This window comes from Triticum aestivum, chromosome 3A, assembly GCF_018294505.1.
Source record: "Triticum aestivum cultivar Chinese Spring chromosome 3A, IWGSC CS RefSeq v2.1, whole genome shotgun sequence".
NCBI lineage: Eukaryota > Viridiplantae > Streptophyta > Magnoliopsida > Poales > Poaceae > Triticum > Triticum aestivum.
The window spans coordinates 38,370,958-38,381,791 of record NC_057800.1 but is presented as its reverse complement, the minus strand read 5'-3'; the positions used below and the strand labels follow the sequence as shown (position 1 = coordinate 38,381,791).

General features: G+C 46.8%; 1 pseudogene; it reads right to left on the bottom strand.

The window, feature by feature from the left end:
- Window positions 1-8,334: 8,334 nt before the first annotated feature.
- LOC123057765 (E3 ubiquitin-protein ligase SINA-like 8) lies at window positions 8,335-10,477 on the bottom strand (annotated as a pseudogene).
- Window positions 10,478-10,834: the final 357 nt, after the last annotated feature.

Here is a 10,834-nt window from a genome sequence, read left to right as displayed (position 1 = left end):
GTCATGCAAGCTACGCTCTTACCAAAAAAGAGAAGGAAATCTTCTTTGAATGCCTGCTCTGTATTAAGATACCGTCTGGCTTCTCGTCGAATATAAAGGGAATAATAAACATGGCAGAGAAAAAGTTCCAGAACCTAAAGTCTCATGACTGCCACGTGATTATGACGCAACTGCTTCCGGTTGCATTGAGGGGGCTTCTACCGGAAAACGTTCGATTAGCCATTGTGAAGCTATGTGCATTTCTCAATGCAATCTCTCAGAAGGTAATCGATCCAGAAATCATACCAAGGTTAGAGAATGATTTGGTGCAATGTCTTGTCAGTTTCGAGTTGGTGTTCCCACCATCCTTCTTCAACATCATGACGCACGTCCTAGTTGACCTATGCGAAGAGATTAATGTTTTGGGTCCTGTATTTCTACACAATATATTCCCCTTTGAGAGGTTCATGGGAGTCTTAAAGAAATATGTTCATAACCGTGCTAGGCCAGAAGGAAGCATCTCCAAGGGCCATGAAAATGAGAAGGTCATTGGGTTTTGTATTGACTTTATTCCTGACCTTAAGCCGATTGGTGTTCCTGAATCGCGGCATAAGGGCAGACTGGATGGAAAAGGCACGCTAGGAGGGGAACAAATAATATGTATGGACGGACATTCTCTCACTGAAGCACACTACATAGTTCTACAGAATTCCGCTTTGGTGGCTCCGTATATGGATGAACACAAGAATTTGCTACGCTCCAAACACCCGGAGCGGTCTGATGACTGGATTACACATGAACAAACCAGGAGTTTCGCCAGCTGGTTGCAGAACGTACCATGCATGACACCTCTATTGAAGATGACTTGTGCTTGCTGTCCCAGTTACCATCTTTGAATATAATGACTTTCAAAGGGTACGAGATAAATGGTAATACATTTTACATGATCGCCCAAGATAAGAAGAGCACCAACCAAAACAGTGGTGTCCACTTTGATGCAGAAACCAAGACGGGAAAGGAAACATATTATGGTTATATACAGGACATATGGGAACTTGACTATCGACATGGTTTGAAGGTCCCTTCGTTTTGGTGCAAATGGGTCAATATGACACGAGGCGGGGTAACGGAAGATCCGCAGTACGGAATGACAACAGTGGATCTCAACAATCTTGCGTATGCAGACGAACCATTCGTCCTAGCCAATGATGTGGCACAGGTTTTCTATGTGAAGGACATATCTACCAAGCCGAGAAAAAGAAAAGATAAGGAAGCGAATGCATCGTATGATGAGCCAAAGCGGCACATAGTTCTTTCTGGGAAGAGAAACATCATGGGAGTGGATGACAAGACAGACATGTCAGAAGATTATGAAAAGTTTGATGAAATTGCTCCATTCACAGTGAATATTGACCCGAGCATCCCGTTAAATGATGAAGATTTTCCATGGTTACGGCGCAAAGGGACACACGTGAAGAAAAAGTTTCACACCCAAAGATCTGGGATGTGATCGGCTTCACTATCATCACTTTCTTCTGTGTTTCACACCCAGGAGGGAATCTCTGTAATAGTTAGGGTAGTTATGTGTTTTGGCATTTGAAACGCGAAGAAATTTTATGTGCAAACAAATTCTTTCATGCCTTTACTGATTTTTAAAGTTAAGTTATTCCCAAACTAGTGATTCACACTAATTTCAAATAATTCAAAATTTAAACTATTCAAATTTGAAAACTACGGGCACTAACAGAAAGTTTGTAATTTTTTGTACCTAAAGCAAAAATATTCACAAAGAAACTCTAAATACACAAAAAACAACTCAAAAATAAATAAAGCAAAAAAAAAGCCCGCCTACTGGGCCAGAGCGGCCTGCATACGACTAGAAACCCAGACTGCTGTTGGGCCAGGATGCAGCCCCGCAAAGGCCCAGTAGGCCAACAGGGCAGGGCAGAACATGTAGGCCCAGTAGGCCTGCTTTAGAGAGGAGTTCGAGAGAGCTACCGCGCGGGGGGTTATAAACTAGTGCGGACGCCCCTCGGCTAGCGAGGTGGACTAAACTTGCCGCACCGCACCTGCGCCAGCGCACCCCCTTTAGTATCGGTTGGAGCCACCAACCGGTACTAAAGGGGGGGCCTTTAGTACCGGTTGGAGCCACCAACTGGTACTGAAGGGGGTGCGCTTCCCGCCGCTTGGCCTAGCCAAAACAGGCCTTTAGTACCGGTTGGTGGCTCCAACCGGTACTAAAGGTCCATCCTATATAAGAATACACTTCAAAAATTTCAGTTTCTCATCTGCTTCTTCTCCTCTGCCCCGTCGCCCGCCGCCCCCGTCTCCATATCCCTCGTCGCCGCCCCGTCCCCGTCGTCGCCGCCCCATCGTCCCTGTCCCCCTCGTCCCCGTCGTCACCGCCACCCCGTCCCGGCCCGTCCCGCGTCATCCCCGTCCCCGTCGTCGCCACCCCGTCCCCGTCGTCGCCGCCCCGGCCCGTACGTCCCCGTCCCCGTCATCGCCGCCCCGTCCCTGTCCCCGTCGTCGCCATCCCCGTCGTCGCCGCGCCCGTCGCCGCCCCCCGTCGCCTCTCGCCTCGCCGATGAGCACACACACACATACATTTTTTTAGTTTTTTAGTTATAGAAATAGTTATAAAAAAGTTAGAATTTTTTCTTTTTTAGTTATAGAAATAGTTAGTTATATAGCATTGTTAGAAATGTTATAGAAATGTTAGAATTTTTTTCTGTTTTTAGTTATAGAAATAGTTATAAAAAGTTAGAATTGTTAGAAATTTTTTTGTTTTTTAGTTATAGAAATAGTTATAAAAAAGTTAGAAATTTTTCCTTTTTTAGTTATAGAAATATTAGAAATGTTATACAAATGTTAGTTATATATATAGAAATGTTATATTTTTTTTCTTCTGTTTTTTAGTTATAGAAATATTAGAAATGTTATAGAAATGTTAGTTATATAGCATTGTTAGAAATGTTATAGAAATGTTAGTTATATAGAAATTTTAGAAATTTTAGTTATCAAAATCCAATCATGAAAAAAATGTTACTTTTTGCGGGCATATAGCTAGTACTAAAGAGGCTCGATCGGGGGTGTTCCAGCCCAACAGAGAGAACGACGAGCTTACGCGTGCCCTGGGAAATCCTGAACACCCGGGAAGAACACGAGGCAAGGGCGCTATTCCGTGGTATGAGGAGTTTTCAGACTGGAATGCCGACTACAGAACCCGTGCGAGAAGGAAGATTGCGGAGGAGAAGAAGAGGAAGATGGAGAAGGAGCAGAGGAAGATGGACTATGAACGCCTTCAAGGCCTAGAATCAAAGCACGCGGACTTGGCAGTCAAATTCCAACGGCAGCAGGAGCAGATCGACTCACTTAGCCAGCAAAGGGGGTCTCAGCAGCTGCAGCAGATACCGGATGATCCATCATTGGATAGCACCGCCCCATCCATGCCGAGAAGCAGCGTGGGTTCCACCCCGGGCGACGCAATGCTGGATAGATAACCCGTGTATGACATCATGGAGAACACTAACTGCGAGCTACACTTCAAAATGAAGAACATATCCATGAAGGTGGAGGACGTCGTTGCTTTTACAAATCCCCCCGAGGCAACCTTCCATTGCAACCCGATTCCAGCAGGCTATGCTCGTGTCTTGGTTGATGAGGTGGTGGACCAATATTCAGGGCTAGAGCTTGACATTCCTGGAGGTGACGACGAGCACACACTCGGAGAGGCCAAACATCGTATCATCCTATGGAGAAAGGATTGCATCATCTTTCGAAGGCCACCGACACCGCGTCAGCCGACTCCTCGTCGAAGTCCGCCACCGAGTCAGCAGACTCCCACTCCTGCAAGTCCACGAACGCGTCAGGCCACTCCTCCTCCTCCAAGTCCGGCAAAGCGTCAGGCCACTCCTCCTCCAAGTCTGACACAGCGTCAGACGTCCACTCCTCCTCCAAGTCCGGCACAACTTCAGGCCACTCCTCCTCCAAGTCCGGCACAGCTTCAGGCCACTCCTCCTCGTCCAACTCAGCCCCGTTAGCCGTCTCCGCCGCCTCAGCAATCGCAGAAGAGACACCCCACAGCTATGGTGCGTAGCGGTACGAGTCAAGGTACTACAGGAAGTACAGGCGGAGGCAAGCGATATAAATATGGTCCAAGCCTCACTACTCCTCTTCCTCAGAGGGCTTACGACAGGACCGAGGAGCAAACGAATGCCATAGTGTGGGCAGAAGTGGACGCACATTTTGGACCGAAACCGCCACCGCCGCCAAGGGAGAAAGTGCCTGAGGAAAAGATTGACCACTTCATTCGTATGGCTCAATCACCAGCTCCCAAGCCTGTTGACACAGACTATGAGCACCACATTAGGAAGTTAAATCGATCACGTCTATGAAGGAGGCGAGCTCGAGCTCTAGCAAACAACAAGCAACTGTCAAAAAATGCGGGAAAACTGTTCCTCAGCTGGGAGAACAGGCGGCGCAATCGATCCCCTCGCTTGTTGTGCCAACAACACGTGACAGTACGCGCACCCAATATTATTGTGGGCAAACAGTTTACGTTTCCGAGGTGGACAATGTGGTAATAACCGAGAAGCATATAACGCAGGCTAAAATTCTCAACATCACTGTTGGACAACTCCTCAAGATCGAGCCCATGCCTGTGCTTACAGAGGAGGAAATAAAACAGAAATATGTCCAGGGCGAACCTTTGGTCAAGCCAGACGAGGTCAAGAGGCTCCCAACGAGAATGTATGAATTGCATCAATGGTACATGGACATTACTAAGAGTTCCAATCGAGAGTCCCTCATGGTGGAAGTCAAGAAGGATTATTACTACCATCAGAAAGCTGTGGCCGTTGAGTATAATGAACTGTTTCAGCTATACAATCAAGACGCACTCGACAATTCTATCGTCAATTGCTATTGTCTGTAAGTGATTTCTTTCTCTAATTTAAGTCTGAAACTAGCTGTAGTGATCCTTTTGATCAATCATTACCTGTAATTATCCTCACTATATTCTTTTCTGTGGTATTATGCAGGATGAAGATGTATGGAATGAAAAAAGGTGGACGCTATGGCATTGGGTTCATTGACCCAAACACCGTTAATGAATACACATGGAAAATAGATCCACATCATGAAAAGCATGTAGAGGACAGCATGCTAGAGTTCTTGAAGCGCCTCAAATACAATGAAGATATACTACTTCCTTACAACTTCCAGTGAGTCACATTGTCTTGTACTACAAATTCTCTGTTTTTGCCTACTAGCTAGCTACATGTTTTTTCTTACATATGCCCGCTTAATTAAGACATGCAAACGTGTGTGCATGCAGATTTCACTGGATCTTGTGTATCATTAAAGTTGACGCCGGAACAGTTGAAATACTGGACTCACTACTCAAAGTAAATACTGACTATAACATCTTGTTTGGGATAGTCAACAGGTAATTTCAATCATTATCAACTATATATTTCGGCCTATTTAGTTCGTCATTTCATGATATGAACTATTTAATAACCCCTTTATTCATTTTCTTTGTCGGCGGGCAGGGCTTGGGCAAGGTTTATCAGCGTCACTAAAGGCGAATGGAAACAAAAGCTGAAATGGTTTTGACCCAAGGTAAGTAATTAAGTAGTACTAGCTAGCTAGCTAGCTGCCATCTCTTTAATTATCATGCTTGATTAATTAATATCTGATCAAATTCCATTCTCGTAAAGGCCCTGAAGCAGGCGCAGGGGGCTGATCTGTGTGCATACTGCGTTTGCGAGAACATTCGCATGATGGCGTCCGAAAGGAGCAGATCTCAAAAACAGGAATGGGTACGTTTGTCAGAACACTATTCACAATTTGTGTATGTGTGAATTAGTATGGTGGTTTGTGAGACATTTGATGATATATATATGATCGGTTCTACTAGAAATTCTATTTATATATATATGTGCATAACGTGTACAATGTGTAGTATCGTAAAATACCAGCAAACGAAAAAGAATTAAATGGAAAACACAAAATTAAATGAAAAAGAAATCATAAAACCAAACCCGCCCCAAACCTTGTAGTACCGGTTGGTGTTACCAACCGATACTAAAGGGCTCCCGCCCCCCGGAGCTGGCTCGTGCCACGTGGTTGCCCTTTAGCACCGGTTCGTGCTGAACCGGTACTAAAGGGGGGGGGCTTTAGTGCCCACACTTTAGTGCCAGTTACGGAACCGACACTAAAGGGCCTTACGAACCGGTGATATTGCCCGGTTCTGCACTAGTGCAGCACTATTGTTGTGCAGCAACTAATTCCACAAACTTTGCCTTCCAACTCCTAAGATATAACTATTTTTACTGTTTAAATGGAGCAGTAGTGTGCCTCTCTTCTGATGGATGAAGCTGGTATCTCACGAGCCTGTACATCGTGAGTAATAAGTACTACACACATCGTGAGCTGGGTTTCTCAGTATCTCAGTTTCCTTCCGACGAGTACAAACTAGTAATGGGATGTACTACATACCAACTAGAAGCACTGGTCATCAGGGGAACACGAGGCGCCTATCTGCTTCGAGAACTAATTATCAACAAAGGTTTCAGACGTTCAGCCCGTCATCTCCTAGTATAGTAGTAGTAGGCAAATTAATTAATTCACTAGCAGTTTTTGAGCATGGTCCTATGATCCTCCTGACGAAAGATAGATTGATACACTAATGAGCACAAATTCGGGAGGGAGAGGAAGACAACTCACAGCCAGGTAGATTCCTCACCGCCCACCTCACAGTCACACCTCGCCGCCGGGCAGATTCCCCATGGTCGCCGCCCCCACCCTCTCACCCTTCCCCTCCACCTCCCCTCGCGCAACCGCACTGATGCGTCGTCGCCCAAGCAGAACAACCACGCAGAGGAAGCCACCCCTCCTCTCCCGGCGGGGTGCAGCGCTGCAGCCGTCAATCTGGGAGCCGCCTGGCCTTGGCCGCGGGGATCCCTGCCCGATGGAGGATGGGGACAAGAGCTGGAGATGGGGGAGAAGGAGATGTGGAGAGGAAAGGGGAGGGCCGGCTGGCCACTGGGTGGGAGGAGAACGGCGGCGGAGGACGACGAAGACGACCGCTAGGTGGGCGGAGAACGGCGGCGTCGACAGAAGAAGAGAACGGACAACGCCTCCACCAGCACGGACACGGCATCCAGATGCGAGGTCCCGGCTGGCCTAGGGTTTCGTGGCGGCACACTTGAGGCTCGATTGGAGGCGTGTCCGCGAGGGAATCTGTAGGGGGGCGGCGTCGGAGCTTCCCCGGATGGTGGCGAGGTTCGGGAGGGCTGGTAGGCGGTGGGGCGGAGGTGGGGCGAGGTTGGGTCTCGCGCGTGCTCAGGGACAAAGGGGGATTCGGGAGAGGACAGGGAGGCGGATGGGGTAGGAGAGGTCTAGGGCCGGCAGCGGAAGGAGGGCTGCGGTGGCCGGCCGGCGGCGCAGGTGACGGGACGTGGTGGCCGGCGGCTGTTGGTGGAGGTGAGGAATCGTGAGAGGGAGCTCGAGCTATGCGGTGGATAGGTGAGAGGGGAAAAGAAAAGAAAAAGGCGAGCCGGTCGGTGCGGCACATAGCAATGGCGCATCAGGGGGTGGTGCGCCATTGCTAGCCAAAAATGCCCACCTCCCCTGGCTTACCAATGGCGCACCTTTGCCAGGTGCGCCATTGCTACCTAAAATAGCAATGGCACAAGGTAGCAATGGCGCACCTGGCAAAGGTGCGCCACTGGTAAGCCTGTGGAAGGGGATGGACCCGGGGAAAAAATAGCAATGGCGCATTGGACTAAAGGTGCGCCACTACTAAAAAAATAACAATGGCGCACCTGCTTCCGGTGCGCCATTGCTATATAGCAGTGGCGCACCACCACTATGGTACGCCACTAATAGGGATATTGGCTATAGCCATTTTCCTAGTAGTGCACCTTCGACCTACTTTTTTAGAATAAGACATACTGCATTCATAGTACTAATATTTAGCTGGCTTACACTGCCGCATAACTCGGTCAATCACCAATATGTACTTTAGAAAAATTACATGCTATCTAATAAAAGCCTCTGTTGTACTTTGTGCTAAATCCACCCAGCTTGTGGGTGTACCAGATGAGTAATAGCCATATGATTTGCTTTATCTATTTGACATAGAATAAACAGACCTTTTTATGAATCAAAACATTTTGATCACTTTAAGCAACCAACCTAGTGGCTCACGCATTAGGTTAAATCTACCAGCATCAGGACATCCCTAACGATCCTGCAGCCTTCCCATTCAATTATCTTCAAAGCATGTCGGCATAAAATTAGGCCGCCGTGGCTCATCCTTTGCTTCACTTTTGGAAGTGGATTTGGCTATCTCCTGAGTTGCAGCTGTGCAGGGTTTAAGGTTTGCAAAATGGCCATGTAATCATTGTTTGTACTCGGGTCGCCTCGGTCGATTTTCACTATCAAATCTATTTCTAGATCACACCTAAAGACGGCTTGACACAAGTTCGAGTGCTGGTAAAACAAAACATGGTGCGCATGTCATGCATATTTGCTGGAACAATCGAGTTCAACAATGTATTTCTGTGCTCCATCTCAATGATTTGAATCAAATTTTTTGCCAAGAATACAAACATAATGCTCAGTAATCGAATACAAACAGACAAAAATAACACTAGTGCCTTCTCCAAAGCTGAGAGATTCAGAAGTATAGTCACTTGTCAAACCCAATCACCCACACATGGGGCCTACTGTGGCGTGAGTTGCATACTCACCAGGACCGTTTCACTTGTACCAGCGCCTGGAAGCATCGCCTTGGGCACAAGGAATCGGAAGCAGTCATCAGGAAACCCATCATACAGGTTGGTGTTCCTTGTTTGAAACTCTGTAGCCTGGGAGTAGCCCGTCTCAGCCGACGACAATGACAGATTGCACTTGAACTTGGATCCAGTAGTAATGTGGGGCTGGACACAGCAGACCGCGATGCCAACGCCGAGGGACTCTTCCTTCATGTAGACAATGAAGAGGTGTCCATCCTCAGACACAAGAATGGTTGCTTCAGGAAGATCGCCATTAACATTGAAGCTGATGAGGATCCCGAAACCCTTGTTGTACGGAACTTCCGTGGAATCCAGATTGTGCTCGCGTGAGAAATGCTCCAGGAGCCTTGCGGTTGGTCCGCTGAAGCTGCAGTCGGCTATGGGGCAGAAGCATGGCGCCTGCGGGCAATCTTCCTCATGTTCTTCTTTTTGGTAGTATTTTATACTCGCAGCGGCATCCATTATTGGGGCAAGCAACTTTGAGGGATTCAACCATATTTTCTAGCCAGCGGCAGCGACTGTAGAGTGTTGTTTCGCAACAGAAGCAGCACTTGCCTGGGAGCTTGTCATGGCAAGACAAACATATGGTATGAAGCCCCTCAGTGCACTGAGGAAACACAAACAACAAATCAGTGCATATCATATGAATCAGTAAATATGCTAATTAGAAAATGCACCGATCTGTTTGTGTTAGGAGTGTGGTTTTGTGTAGCTTGAGCTACACGGTACCCCTTATCTTAGCCATCCATTTTGGCATCAAGATCCGTGCAGGCACATTTATCATTTTTATTTCTCTCAAACGAAACAATGTATAAACTTCAAACTTTGCAGGACAACAAAACATTCTAATTACTACGTGGGAAAAAAATCAGATTTTTTTATGCACTTAAAATGATAAAATTTATTTTTTTAATCAAAAAAATCCTCATTTTGTATATTTATGTTGGCCCAAAAAATCTAAAAGTTTTTTCACACATCGAAGTTGTAAAGTGCGTTTGATCTGCAAAGTTTGAAGTCCATATGTTGTTTTATTTAAGAGAAACAAAAAAGAGAAATCTGCTTGTTGCAACTCAGTTGGAGAGTACGGTTCTCAAAACAGTGTTGAAGGGCTGAAGATAAGAGGTTTCATGTAGGACGAGCTACAAAGGAACTTTGTGTTTTGTTAGGCATTTGGCCTAGTGTGCGCATCTGATCTGATGTTTCTCTGATTTTTCAGACTTCAGAGATGTCTACCTTGACTGGCAATTTCGCAACTACAAAATTACAGTCCAAAAACTTATAATATGGTAATCACCCTTACCTATTCTAATTAACTAAATAATTTCGGGGAAATCCCTTCAGTTTGGGGACAAAATTAGGCGAACTGGACATAGCTAGTATATTAATTAGCGAATCTAATAATGAACGAATTTCGAAATATTATAAGACACCCAGATAGTTCCTCAGATCCATTGATGCTATCGTCTCGGAGGAGCACCTAGGGATTGAGTTGTAAGAACAGAGATCAGATCAAACACAGGGGATATTACCTGGAAAATGGGAGGGCGCAGGGCGTCGCAGCAGACGGCGTAGTGGAGGACGTCGAGGTCCTCCATGGTGAAGACGGGGGTTGCCGCCCCAGCCTTCCTCCTTTTTCTGACGCCGCCCTCATCTTTCTCCCTCTCCTGCCGCTTTCCCGTCGCTTCCTCCATTCCCTCGATCGGCCAAACGTAGTGGCGGGCTGGCGGTGGCGGCAAGCCCAGCCGCCCGATCGCACACGAAGAGGTTTCTCATTGCTCGGCCTCTCTTGGTTGATGTTGTCTCACTGGCGGCCGCCACCCTATTTATTTGGTCTCTCTCTGGCGTTGTAGGCGGGAGCGGGAGCCAAAAGGAGAAGGAAACACGAGAAAGATCAGATGTGTGCGGGAGCTGAAAATAGAAGGAAACACGAGCAACTGCCCAAATAAAAGACGCGCTATTTTATTGTTTTTTCTGCCGATCATACTTCTTTTAAAGGGTTTTTTTCGGCCCCAACTCAAACCTAAGTGAGGTAGAAGACAATGAACAGG